General features: G+C 42.5%; 1 long non-coding RNA gene across 3 annotated transcripts in view; it reads right to left on the bottom strand.

The window, feature by feature from the left end:
- LOC141124156 (uncharacterized) overlaps positions 1–14,620 on the bottom strand; it is a 50,865-nt gene extending 36,245 nt beyond the window's left edge. For 2 of the 3 annotated variants that reach the window (XR_012240783.1, XR_012240785.1), the window contains exons 1-4: positions 14,541–14,620; positions 9,564–9,768; positions 6,179–6,282; positions 1,817–1,890 (exon numbers count right to left, since the gene is read on the bottom strand). This is a non-coding gene — a long non-coding RNA (uncharacterized lncRNA). The remainder of the gene's footprint in view (positions 1–1,816; positions 1,891–6,178; positions 6,283–9,563; positions 9,769–14,540) is intronic. The other variant, XR_012240784.1, reaches the window with a different exon arrangement.
- Positions 14,621–15,041: the final 421 nt, after the last annotated feature.

The following is a 15,041-nucleotide window of genomic DNA, read 5'->3' as shown; positions in this document are numbered from 1 at the left end:
TATTTGTTGGCACTTCACTACTGATCAATATTTGTGTGTTTTTTTATGTTAAGCATTTGGTATCTTATTCCTGTTTGTAGTGCATAATACCTAACACAGCACTCTCCTCATTTAATGAATTATTATGATTTTAGCTGCTGTATCTTATATCGATCCAATACCTTTTTTTATCTATTTACATGATGAGATCATTTGTATAGCGCGGCGTAGTATTTACTTGTTTATGTTTGTACGATTTACGAGACGTGTTTAACGCCGGCAGCTTTTTCTTTCTTTTTCTATATTTACCGGGCATCTGCTTCCTGGTGGCTCGCAGGATTCTTTGTGTTTTTTAGCTCTGGACAGTTTAATAAATGGCTCTATATTTAGGATGTATCTGGTCTATAAACCAGAGGCTCTGGAGGGACAGTTGGATAAATGGTTCTATATTTAGGATGCATCTGGTCCATAAACCAGAGGCTCTGGATGGACAGTTGGATAAATGGCTCTATATTTAGGATGTATCCGGTCTATAGACCAGAGGCTCTGGATGGACAGTTGGATAAATGGTTCTATATTTAGGATGTATCTGGTCCATAAACCAGAGGCTCTGGATGGACAGTTGGATAAATGTTTCTATATTTAGGATGTATCCGGTCTATAGACCAGAGGCTCTGGATGGACAGTTGGATAAATGGTTCTCTATTTAGGATGTATCCGGTCTATAGACCAGAGGCTCTGGATGGACAGTTGGATAAATGGTTCTATATTTAAGATGTATCTGGTCCATAAACCAGAGGCTCTCGATGGACAGTTGGATAAATGGCTCTATATTTAGGATGTATCTGGTCTATAGACCAGAGGCTCTGGATGGACAGTTGGATAAATGGATCTATATTTAGGATGTATCCGGTCTATAGACCAGAGGCTCTGGATGGACAGTTGGATAAATGGTTCTATATTTAGGATGTATCCGGTCTATAAACCAGAGGCTCTGGATGGACAGTTGGATAAATGGTTCTATATTTAGGATGTGTCTGGTCCATAAACCAGAGGCTCTTGATGGACATTTGGATAAATGGTTCTATATTTAGGATATATCCGGTCTATAAACCAGAGGCTCTGGATGGACAGTTGGATAAATGGCTCTATATTTAGGATTTATCTGGTCTATAGACCAGAGGCACTGGATGGACAGTTGGATAGATGGTTCTATATTTAGGATATATCCGGTCTATAAACCAGAGGCTCTGGATGGACAGTTGGATAAATGGCTCTATATTTAGGATTTATCCGGTCTATAGACCAGAGGCACTGGATGGACAGTTGGATAGATGGTTCTATATTTAGGATATATCCGGTCTATAAACCAGAGGCTCTGGATGGACAGTTGGATAAATGGCTCTATATTTAGGATTTATCCGGTCTATAAACCAGAGGCTCTGGATAGACAGTTGGATAAATGGCTCTATATTTAGGATGTATCTGGTCTATAAACCAGAGGCTCCGGAAGGACAAATTACCAGTGAAGCATTGCAGTGAACACTGACTTTGTAGTAGAATATTTTCATATAATAATATATTATCATATAACACCTAACAATTGTATTTTCATTTTTTCCATCAGCTCACCCCCCACAGTTATTACCTTTTTGTTTCCACTTGACCCTCCCTTCTAGATTGTAAGCTCTAATGAGCAGGGCCCTCTGATCCCTCCTGTATTGATTTGTATTGTAAGTGTAGTGTCTGCCCTCACGTTGCAAAGCGCTGCGCAAACTGTTGGCGCTATATAAATCCCGTATAATAATAATAATAATAATAATAATATAAGACTCACCCGAATGTGCACTGGGTAGTAGTGACAACCCAGAGACTGTTTATAATGGAACCACCGCAATAGTGGGAAGATGTCTGTGGAAGAAGAATCATGAAGTCATTGTTTTATATACAGACCACTTCACCTACCCCATGGAGAAAAGGACCCGCCATTCTGGACTCCAAAACTTTCCTTTTAGCTTAAGATCACATAAGTACAGTGCCTTCAAAAAGTATTCATACCCCTTGAAGTTTTCCACATTTTGTTACAACCAAAAACGTAAATGTATTTTATTGGGATTTTATGTGATAGACCAACACAAAGTGGCAAAAAATTGAGAAGTGGAAGGAAAATTATAGGTGGTTTTGAAAATTTTTTACAAATAAATATCTAAAAAGTGAGGCGTGCATTTGTATTCAGCCCCCTTTATTCTGATATCTCTAACTAAAAACGAGTGGAGCCAATTGCCTTCAGAAGTCACCTAATTAGTAAATAGAGTCCACCAGTGTGTAATTTAATCTCAGTATTTATAGTATTTATAATATAGCTGTACTGCAAAGCCCTCAGAGGTTTGTTAGAGAACCTTAGTGAACAAACAGCATCATGAAGGCAGAGGAACACACCAGACAGGTCAGGGATAAAGTTGTGGAGAAGTATAAAGCAGGGTTACATTATAAAAAATCTCCCAAGCTTTGAACATCTCATGGAGCTCTGTTCAATCCATCATCGGAAAATGGAAAGAGTATGGCACAACCGCAAACCTATCAAGACATGGCCGTCCACCTAAACTGACCGGACGGCCAAGGAGAGCATTCATCAGAGAAGCAGCCAAGATTTCCATGGTAACTCTGGAGGAGCTGCAGAGATCCACAGCTCAGGTGGGAGAATCTGTCCACAGGACAATAAAATTAGTCGTGCTCTCCACAAATCTGCCCTTTATGGTGACAAGAAGAAAGACATTGTTAAAAGAAAGTCATAAGAAGTCCTGTTTGCAGTTTGGCAGAAGCCATGTGGGGGACACAGAAAACATGTGGAAGAAGGTGCTCTGGTCAGATGAGACCAAAATTGAGCTTTTTGGCCCAAAAGCAAAATGCTATGTATGGCCGTAAACTAACACTGCACATCACCCTGAACACACCATCCCCACCTTGAAACATGGTGGTGGTAGAATCATGTGGATGCTTTTCTTCAGCAGGGACAGGGAAGCTGGTCAGAGTTGATGGGAAGATGGATGGAGACAAATACAGGATAATCTTAGAAGAAAACCTGTTAGAGTCTGCAAAAGACTTGAGACTGGGGCGGAGGTTCACCTTCAAGCAGGACAACGACCTGAAACATCCAGCCAGAGCTACAATGGAATGGTTTAGATCAAAGCATATTCATGTGTTAGAATGGCCCAGTCACAGTCCAGACCTAAATCACATTGATAATCTGTGGCAAGACTTGAAAATTGCTGTTCACAGACGCTCTCCATCCAATCACAAAGCTTGAGCTATTTTGCAAAGAAGAATGGGCAAAATGTCCCTCTCTAGATGTGTAAGCTGGTAGAGACATCCCCAAAAAGACTTGCAGCTGTAATTGCAGAGAAAGGGGGTTCTACAAAGTATTGATTCAGGGGGGGCGCCATACAAATGCCCCCCCACACTTTTCACATATTTATTTGTAAAAAAAAATGAAAACCATTTATCATTTTCCTTTCACTTCACAATTATGTTCCACTTTGTGTTGGTCTATCAAATAAAATCCCAATAAAATACATTTACGTTTTTGTTTGTAACATGACAAAATGTGGAAAATTTCAAGGGGTATGAATACTTTTTCAAGGCACTGTAGTTTTCTAGGCAGTCAGACATGCTGCTAACACTGGCAGAAATCCAAAGCAGCACCTTCAGCTCTCCTATTGGATATATGTATCCATGCCAGCAAGACTGCATTCTTTTCTTGGAATATAGAGAGATTTTGCCATAGGGGATAGAAGGAGAAGTCTTCTACACATATCTTCACTCTTTGATGTTTGGCAGGCGTCTACCTTCTCAGTTTGCCAACGGCTCATCTCCTAGGTACTTCTAGTGCCATCTTATGCCCCTTGACATTTTTTGTTGTGACACATTTTCTCACCTACCCCTCCACCCCTTTACTGAAGGTGAGCATTGAAGAAGGTCATAAGGGAGATTCTAGAGAGCAGGAGGTCTTGGGATTATTGGAGAGGACGGCTTGAGTGATATATTGAGACAAGACTGGAGATGTTAATTGGGTTGTGGATGGCTTGGTATGTTGTTGTTAGCATTGAGAATTTTTGTTGTTGTTGTTGGGGAATTGGAAGCCAGTAGATGGATTGGTAGAGAGGGGTGAAGGGCACTGCATGGAAGCCAGAGGAGGGATTGGCAGAGAGGGGTGGAGGACACTGAGTGGAGGACAGTGGAGGGATTGGCATAAAGGGTGGAGGACCATAAATGTAAGCCAGTGGAGGGATTGACAGAAAGGGGTCAAGGACATTGAATGGAAGCCAGTAGAGGGATTGGCAGAGAGGGGTGGAGGACACTGAATGGAAGCCAGTGGAGGGATTGGCAAAGAGGGGTGGAGGACACTGAATGGAAGCCAGTAGAGGGATTGGTATAGAGGGGTGAAGGACACTGAGTGGAGGCCAGTGGAGGAATTGGCATAAAGGGGTGGAGGACACTGAATACAAGCCAGTGAAGGAACTGGCAAAGAATGCCTTGAGAAGGGAGCTGCAATAGTCAAGGTGAGTAATAACAAGGGAGAGATTGGCAGAGAGAGATGGAGGACACTGAATGGAAACCAGTAGAGGGATTGGCAGAGAGGGGTGGAGGACACTGAATGGAAGCCAGTAGAGGGATTGGTAGACAGGGGTGGAGGACACTGAATGGAAGCCAGTGGAGGGATTGGTAGAGAGGGGTGGAGGACACTGAATGGAAGCCAGTGGAGGGATTGGTAGAGAGGGGTGGAGGACACTGAGTGGAGGCCAGTGGAGGGATTGGTATAGAGGGGTGGAGGACACTGAATAGAAGCCAGTGAAGGGACTGGCAAAGAATGCCTTGAGAAGGGAGCTGCAATAGTCAAGGTGAGTAATAACAAGGGAGAGATTGGCAGAGAGAGATGGAGGACACTGAATGGAAACCAGTGGAGTGATTGGCAGATAGGGGTGGAGGACACTGAATGAAAGCCAGTGGAGGGATTGGCAGAGAGGGGTGGAGGACACTGAATAGAAGCCAGTGGAGGGATTGGCAGAGAGGGGTGGAGGACACTGAATGGAAGCCAGTGAAGGGACTGGCAGAGAGGGGTGGAGGACACTAAATGGAAGCCAGTGAAGGGACTAGCAAAAAGGGGCGGAGGACACTGAATGGAAGCCAGTGGAGGGATTGGCAGAGAGGGATGGAGGACATTGAATGGAAGCCAGTGGAGGGATTGGCAGAGAGGGGTGGAGGACACTGAATGGAAGCCAGTGGAGGGATTGGCAGAGAGGGGTGGAGGACACTAAATGGAAGCCAGTGAAGGGACTAGAAAAAAGGGGCTGAGGACACTGAATGGAGGCCATTGGAGGGATTGGCAGAGAAAAGTGGCAGACATGGAATGGAAGCCAGTGAAGGGACTAGCAAAAAGGGGCTGAGGACACTGAATGGAGGCCAGTGGAGGGATTGGCAGAGAGAGTTGGAGGACACTGAATGGAGGCCATTGGAGGGATTGGCAGAGAAAAGTGGCAGACATGGAATGGAAGCCAGTGGAAAGATTGGCAGAGACCCTGAGAAGCTGGTAAGTGAAATGAGCATGGGAATAGCAATCATGATAGACTAAAGGGAGGATAGCCTATGCTGAGGCAGTCGTATGAGAAGGGAGTTGCAATAGTCAAGGTGAGTGATAACAAGGGAGTGAATGAGTAGCTTAGTGGTTTCATTGGCTGAGAAGGGGCAGATTTTGAAGATAATGTTGAGGTGAAGGCTACAAAGTTATGACAACAATTGGATTTGGGGCTGATAGGACAGGTCAGAGTCCAGAATTGCGCATAGCACCCTGCCATGAGGGGAGGGACTTATAGTTGTATTATTGATCTTTATTGAAAGTAATGGAGGTGGGCATGGGTGGGGGAGGGGTGGACGAGAATTATGAGCTCAGTTTTAGAAAGATTGAGTTTGAAGAAGTGGTGTGGTGTGATACTGATTTGTCAGTTAGTAAGTAAGTAATGTGAGAGAAGACTGAAGGGGTGCGGTGGGGAGTAGAGAGATAGATTTGGGTGTCATTAGCATAGAGCTGGTACTGAGAGCCATAGAAGGTTATCAAATGACAAAATGAGGAGGTGTGGATAGAGAAGAGAAGGGTTCCAGGGACAGAGCCTTGGGGGACCCCTACAGAAAGGAGTGATTATACCTGAATAGGCTGCTGCCATGGCCTAGAATAAGAGACGGTGTTTGCACCATTCACAAGCCTTTCGTAACCATAGATAAAGGGCCTGATGACAGGAACGCCTAAACCTGAGAAAATAAACACATTCCTATTATAACTGCCAGTAATACATTGTTACACACTACCATATAATACAACGCAACATCTATATACTGTATATGTATAGTTCCACGCTTAGGTGTAAATATGGCTGCTGCCTCCCCTGGAACCTTCACCACGTGAAGTAGAGTGCAATATAAAGAGGTAGGTGGCACTGCCAAGAGACTTAGTAATAGATTGACCAAAGCAATCTTGGAAATGTGCTAAAGTGCGTGTGCAAGTGCAAATTGTTACCAAGACTCCAAATGATCCTATCGTGCCAAAAACGTCATCAATAAAAATAAAGGATAAAAAGTGGTGTTCAAAAATGCAAATAGTGTTATGTGCCAAAAAAAATCTTCATCCGTAAACATAATAAAGTTGCTGATAAGAATATGTATCTATATATAGATATTTATATAGATATACAGTGGGGATGGAAAGTATTCAGACCCCCTTAAATTTTTCACTCTTTTGTTATATTGCAGCCATTTGCTAAAATCATTTAAGTTATTTTTTTTTCCTCATTAATGTACACACAGCACCCCATATTGTACACACAGCACCCCATATTGTACACACAGCACCCCATATTGTACACACAGCACCCCATATTATACACACAGCACCCCATATTGTACACACAGCACCCCATATTGTACACACAGCACCTCATATTGTACACACATCACCCCATATTGTACACACAGCCCCCCATATTGTACACACAGCACCCCATATTGTACACACAGCACCCCATATTGTACACACAGCCCCCCATATTGACAGAAAAACACAGAATTGTTGACATTTTTGCAGATTTATTAAAAAGAAAAACTGAAATATCACATGGTCCTAAGTATTCAGACCCTTTGCTGTGACACTCATATATATAACTCAGGTGCTGTCCATTTCTTCTGATCATCCTTATGATGGTTCTACACCTTTATTTGAGTCCAGCTGTGTTTGATTATACTGATTGAACTTGATTAGGAAAGCCACACACCTGTCTGTAGAAGACCTTACAGCTCACAGTGCATGTCAGAGCAAATGAGAATCATGAGGTCAAAGGAACTGCCTGAAGAGCTCAGAGACAGAATTGTGGCAAGGCACAGATCTGGCCAAGGTTACAAAAAATTTCTGCTGCACTTAAGGTTCCTAAGAGCACAGTGGCCTCCATAATCCTTAAATGTAAGACGTTTGGTATGAACCAGAACCCTTCCTAGAGCTGGCCGTCCGGCCAAACTGAGCTATTGGGGGAGAAGAGCCTTGGTGAGAGAGGTAAAGAAGAACCCAAAGATCACTGTGGCTGAGCTCCAGAGATGCAGTCGGGAGATGGGAGAAAGTTGTAGAAAGTCAACCATCACTGCAGCCCTCCACCAGTCGGAGCTTTATGGCAGAGTGGCCCAACGGAAGCCTCTTCTCAGTGCAAGACACATGAAAGCCTGCATGGGGTTTGCTAAAAAACACCTGAAGGACTCCAAGATGGTGAGAAATAAGATTCTCTGGTCTGATGAGACCAAGATAGAACTTTATGGCCTTAATTCTAAGCAGTATGTGTGGAGAAAACCAGGCACTGCTCATCACCTGTCCAATACAGTCCCAACAGTGAAGCATGGTGGTGGCAGCATCATGCTGTGGGGGTGTTTTTCAGCTGCAGGGACAGGACGACTGGTTGCAATCGAGGGAAAGATGAATGCGGCCAAGTACAGGGATATCCTGGACGAAAACCTTCTCCAGAGTGCTCAGGACCTCAGACTGGGCCGAAGGTTTACCTTCCAACAAGACAATGACCCTAAGCACACAGCTAAAATAACGAAGGAGTGGCTTCACAACAACTCCGTGACTGTTCTTGAATGGCCCAGCCAGAGCCCTGACTTAAACCCAATTGAGCATCTCTGGAGAGACCTAAAAATGGCTGTCCACCAATGTTTACCATCCAACCTGACAGAACTGGAGAGGATCTGCAAGGAGGAATGGCAGAGGATCCCCAAATCCAGGTGTGAAAAACTTGCTGCATCTTTCCCAAAAAGACTCATCAAAAGGGTCTTCTACTAAATACTGAGCAAAGGGTCTGAATACTTAGGACCATGTGATATTTCAGTTTTTCTTTTGTAATAAATCTGCAAAAATGTCAACAATTCTGTGTTTTTCTGTCAATATGGGGTGCTGTGTGTACAATATGGGGTGCTGTGTGTACAATATGGGGGGCTGTGTGTACAATATGGGGTGCTGTGTGTACAATATGGGGGGCTGTGTGTACATTAATGAGGAAAAAAATGAACTTACATGATTTTAGCAAATGGCTGCAATATAACAAAGAGTGAAAAATTTAAGGGAGTCTGAATACTTTCCATCCCCACTGTATATAACTCATTGGGAGTGAACTAAAAGTTCTCACAGCATTAGTTCATCTAGCTACTTGCTTAGTTAGAATAACATTATCCACGGGAGGACAAATGGACTACCATGCCCCCAGTGGTCTAGGTGGGGAACTTCCAGACACGTCTGCCCACTATATCAAATCCAGATACTACCTTGTAAAACTATGAAAATTATATGCAATAATTGCTATGTACCAAAATCTTCATCCATAAAAAAACTATTGAAGTGCTAGTAAAGGAAACATATGTGTATAAAAAGCAACACAAAATAAATGTGTAATATCCTGTAATAGTCCAAAGTGACTTGTGCAATCAATGTCCATAAACGTGACTCTCCAAAGTGACCGGTGCCAAGTTCCACAGTGACTATATACGACAGACTCGTCACAACTGTGCAAAAAGTGATCAACACTCGTGCTCCCCTCTCAGTTTCCACACTCACCAGATAGCTGCACTTTGATAGCCTTTGTTCCAGGTATCCAATGCAGGGATCTCTTCCATGGTGTGTTAAATCACGGGATATCAGCATGTGGATGGATGGAAAGGAGGGACACTCATAGTGTAAATGTCCAGTCCTTCCCATAAGATAATAACATCATCTATGTATCTTCAGTAGAATATTAATTGTGGTTGTTCACTCTCATAGATGTGTTCCTCCTCCCACTTGTTCATAAAGAGGTTGGCGACACTGGGAGTGTAACGAGCTCCCATTGCCACCCCCTTAGTCTGAACATAATAGTTCTTTTTGTACCAAAAATAGTTACTCTCCATAGCCATTTTGAGACCCTCAAGAATCAACCCAATCTGTTCTTGGTCTCTGTATGAAGGGCTCATCCCTACATACAGTATGTTACAATGTGCCACAAACTTACAATGTATGTACTCACCATATTCTCCGCTGAGCAGGACCAGGCAGGACAGGACAGGACCCACAGGATTGACATTTTCGGCTATTCTTGGCTATGATGAGAATTGTAAGGTCTGTACAGCTTACATACACTCAGTCAGCCAATAAGAGGAGAGCTCCAGGCTTGCTATAAGGACAATTTTCATACACCTATCCGGATACCTTGAGCAAATTTGGCAAGCCTGCTATGGAAGAAAAGATATAAGGAATCAGGTGTGACAGGAGAAGGTTACTTGTAAAGACTATCACTGAGTTTTGAAATCCCAAATTATTCCATTTATCACAGTACATCAATTACATATTATTATCACACAGGATTTATATATTGCTAAGATTTTTCAGGGCACTTTACAAAATGGGGACAGGATAGGCCTCTTTGAAGGGAAGGGTTTTCAAAAATCACTTCCAGGAGAACAGAGTAGGAGATAATCAGACAGACTGGGGTAGGGAGTTCCAGAAAATGGGAAAGGCTGTGGAAAAGATCTGGAAATGCCATGGGAAGAGGTAACAAGGAAATTAGACAGCAGAAGGGTCTTGGGAGAAGAAAAGAGAATGGTTTGGTTGGAATTGTGATGTAGCTGGGTGCAGAGTTGTGGACAGCTTTGAAGGTTGTTTTTAGTATCTTGACCTTTATTAGTTGGGTGAGCGTAAGCCAATGTAGGGATTGGCAGAGAAGGGTGGTGGACACTGAATGACTGGTAAGATGGTGAGTCTGGCAGCAGCATTCATGATGAACTGAAGAGGGGGAAGCCTCTGTAGAGGTAGACCAATGAGCAGGGAATTGCAATAGTCGAGGCAAGAGATAACCAGAGAAAGAATTAGTAGGTTTGTGGTTTCATTGGCTAAGATGGGGTGTACTCTTGTTACAAAGGTTAAGGCAGAATGATCTGGACAGTGATTGGATGTGTGTTTCAGGGGCATTACAGAGCCCAAAGGGCATCATGGTGTACTCAGACAAACTGGATGCAAAATGTTGTCTTTCATTCATCTACCCCCAGGACTCTTAGAAGTTAAGCTTGGTGAAAACCTTAGAGGACCTCAATCTTTGGAAAACCTTGGGAACTAACAGGAGTTGCTAATGTCTTTAGTGTTATTTGTTTGTTTGTTATTTGTTGTTTGTTGAGGACCATGTAATTGATAAAAGGGTAAGGAGGGCGGTCATTCCTTTCCATGGCTTTCCACAGATATTGTGATTGTGCCCCAAGGAGAAGCAGGATTAATGAACCTTTTTCAATATTCTCATCAATAATCATCTGATAAAGGGAAGATTCCAATGAATGCAATCTCTGGGTAGAAGTTCAACTGAACAATAATAAATACAGTGTGGAGGAAGAGAGTCTGACCCTTTCTTGTCAAATATTTTTAAGTATCCATATTAAACGACTGGGGGCATTACCAATTTTTTTATGTTCTCACAGAGAAGGCTCCCAGGATTGACCAGTCAGAACTGGCAACAATTACCAGAGGAAAGGAAATATCTCTCCAGAGGACTAATTGATATTTGGCTATGAACCTGTAACCAGTAGTATTGGGTGAATGGTTCGGGCCGAGCAAAAGTTTGGTCCTAACATCGCCTGTTCCCCCATTCGGTGAACAACCGAATTTGCTGGGAGTCCAGCGTGATGTTTGCCTGCCGAGTGCCCCACAATGCACTGCATGCTGCACAGTGCATTCTGAGCCCTGATTGGGCAAAGCTTTGCACATCTAGAGAGGGACATATTTGCCCATTCTTCTGTGCAAAATATCTCAAGCTCTGTCAGATTGTATGGATAGTGTCTGTGAACAGCAATTTTCAAGTCTTGCCACAGATTCTCAATGTGATTTAGGTCTGGACTGTGACTGGGTCATTCCAACACATGAATATGCTTTGATCTAAACCATTCTATTGTAGCTCTGGCTGTATGTTTAGAGTCGTTGTCCTGCTTGAAGGTGAACCTCCGCCCCAGTCTCAAGTCTTTTGTAGACTCTAACAGGTTTTCTTCTAAGATTGCCCTGTATTTGTCTCCATCCATCTTCCTATCAACTCTGATCAGCTTCCCTGTCCCTGCTGAAGAAAAGCATACCCACCACATGATGCTGCCACCACCATGTTTTACAGTGGGGATGGTGTGTTCAGGGTGATGTGCAGTGTTAGATTTCTACCATACATAGCATTGTGCTTTTAGGCCAAAAAGTTGAATTTTGGTCTCATCTGACCAGAGCACCTTCTTCCACATGTTTGCTGTGTCCTCCACATGGCTTCTCACAAACTACAAACAGGACTTCTTATGACTTTCTTTCACCAATGTCTTTCTTCTTGTCACTCTTCCATAAAGGGCAGATTTGTGGAGAGCACGACTAATAGTTGTCCTGTGGACAGATTCTCCCACCTGAGCTGTGGATCTCTGCAGCATTTCTTTGCTACTTTGTGTTGGTCTATCGCAAAAAATCCCAATAAAATACATTTACGTTTTTGGTTGTAACATGACAAAATGTGGAGAATTTCAAGGGGTATGAATACTTTCTCCAGGCACTGTAAGGTAATAATATGCCTGTATTAGAACCACACCTATATAAATAAATGCCCTACCCTTAATGTAAGTTCACACTTCCCCTTCAGTGGGTGGCTTGACACACAGAAAAAAAAGGTGTCTCTGGGAAAAAAATTAAAAAAAGAAATTGACAACTATGCATAGAGGTCTTGTTAGCCCACTTGTGATACCAATAAAGTAAAAAAAAAAAGTGTACAAAATAAAACATTGTATAAGATGAGTAAAAATAATATAAAAATGTAAAGCACTCCATCCCCCCTGTACACACCTCATATAAAAAACGCAGTATAAGGCAAGCACGTGTATGTAAACATAAATAAGATTTTACGTCTATATTTAAACTGATAACCTGTAAAGGCTTTTAAATCATCCCTTATGGAGAATCTTGGGTACCATCATTTTTTTTTTTTTTTTTTTTTGCAATTTCACGTCATTTTTAGGCTTGACATGTTTGGTATCTATTTACTCGGTGCAACCCCATATTTTATATATTACCAAAAAATTGGGTATCATATTGTGTTTGCTTGCACTGAAAATATGCATTGGATAAAAAATATAATTTTTTTCATTTTGGATAGAGAAAGAGAGGATTTTAACCTGTCAGATATTTTTTTTTTGTTTTGCCATCTGTGTCTCATTGCAGAGATTTCCCTTCACTATTATCTCATTGGATAATTGGAGAAAATGTGTCACCTGATTCAATTATCTCATGAGATATTCTTTCTTGAATTAAGCCCACCCATAACCAAACAGGATGTGAGAGGAAATCCCTGTAAATTAAGGGAATTTCTTGGGGGCCCCCAGGTCACCAGAACTAGTGTCCCCATCAGAAGATTTCCCCTCTATGACATCCCAAAATTTGGGATTTCCTTCACTTTCAATGACAATGGTAAACAGGACTAATAGAGAGGGGAATCTCCGTAAAGCGGTGTTCCAACCTGGGGAAAAAAAATTTTAAATCAGTAGCTACAAATTCTGTAGCTGCTGACTTTTAATATAAGGACACTTACCTGTCTAAAGAGCCTGCCATGTAGGCACCACAGCTGATTTTCGGCTCTTGGGTGCTGCGCTGCCGCCATTCATGGTAGGGGAAATCAGCAGTGAAGCCTTTCGGCTTCACAGCTTGTTGCCTACTGTGCATGCGCAAAAGCTGTGCTTTCTAACTGACCCGGCGGCAGAGGAAGGAGGAGGGGGCCTAACTTCTGAGGGATGTCACCGCGGCCCAGTCTCCCGGAAGTGGGGATGGGTACCTGTCAAAAACACGTACCCTTTCCCCTCTCCCCCCTAAAAGGGGGAGGAGGAAGATCAGCGGAGCTTCAACTTTTAGGTGGAACTCCACTTTAACGGGGACACAGACAGCAATACAAACTGAAAAGGGTTGTAATCCCTCTCCACTCTATCCAAAACTAAAAAAAAAAGGTTTTGCCTTTATTTATACTTGTATCTTCTGGTGGAGGTTTGTGCATTTTATAATAAATAGTATATAGACTACTGAGGAGTTTTAAAACACAGGTAAAAGATAAGAAAACATGTCAAGAAACAAAAAAAATTAAATATAATATGGGGGGTGTCTGCCATGGTAGAGAATTGCACCTCGATTCTTGAATTTCTTTTTAGATCAGCCTGATCACTCCATCCTTCTATCCGACCTCCCTGCTGCACAAAACACACCAGCCTCTGCCAACATGGCAAAACAAATACTTCTGTCCCTGCACAGGAAATCCAACAAGATTTACAACTTACATTCCCCCACATGCAAACATAAATAGGCCAAGTAGAAGAAGAGCTGGTTGATGCTTACCAGGCACAAGCTCATTAGATAAGAGGGCTCAGGGATAAAATTGCTGATCTTGAGGACAAATCAAGAAGAAACCTTAAATTCAGGGTCATACCAGAGGAGATAACCCAGACTGAACTGATTCCAAATCTTCAGCAGTTCTATGAAATCATTCTACATTTGAGCTCTCCCCAGGAAATTATTATTGATGGGGCACACAGAATTGTTAAGCCTGAACATATCCCACCTGCGCTCCCGGGAGATTGACTAGTTAGAGAACATTTCTTCCACATAAAAGATCGACTCCTGTCCACCTCCAGGAAAATTGGTAAACTCCCAAAGCCATAGAAACATCTCTCTATGTTCAAATATTTCTGCATCTACTGCATTGAGAAACAGAAACCATTCAAATGTGTAACAGATGATCTCTGGGGGCAGAAGAATTCCTACAAATGGGAATATCCACCTAAGCTGCTTATCTCTCATCAAACTAAAATCCTACCCATAATGACTCCGAATGATGGCATCTTCTGCCTCAGTGTATAGGGTCTATTGCAGGATTCTTCTTCTCCCCCACCAACAGGCAAAACTCCAGCCTCCTACAATTCTAATGATTGGTCAGAAGTCCCCAAAACGTAATGCTACTCACCCTCCTGCCTTACGTTTCTCACTCACCAGTCAGCAGCCTTCCGTATAATGGGTCGGGAGATTGGGATACCTCTTGTTCAGGGGCTATTTATTCACCCCATCAGAAGGAGGACACCAACCACACGCCCATTGTGTATTTTATTAGTTCATTGTTCATTACTGTTTCATGATGTTCTGCATTGTTTGTTCAAATCATTCCCCTCTCATCACTGATTTACGTATATTGACTCTCTTGGTTCTTTATGTCCTTTATAAGCATATTAGCTTGATATATTTTTCTTTGTACATGGGGTCCATGAAGAACCTTCTAAGAATCACAGACATTATCCAAAATGGTTGAGATAACATCTATAAATGCTATGGGACTTAGGGCAAAACTTTACTCTTTTGTTTTGGACAGACTGGAGATGGATGAGAACACCTGTTAGAATCTTATTGCTACTTCTGCCCCCGTTAGGGAGATTCCCTATCATCAAAGGTGAAAGTAAAAGAAAATCCTAAA

This window comes from Aquarana catesbeiana, linkage group LG01 (genome assembly GCF_042186555.1).
Source record: "Aquarana catesbeiana isolate 2022-GZ linkage group LG01, ASM4218655v1, whole genome shotgun sequence".
NCBI classification, from domain to species: Eukaryota; Metazoa; Chordata; class Amphibia; order Anura; family Ranidae; genus Aquarana; species Aquarana catesbeiana.
This window is presented reverse-complemented; position numbering and strand designations above follow the sequence as displayed.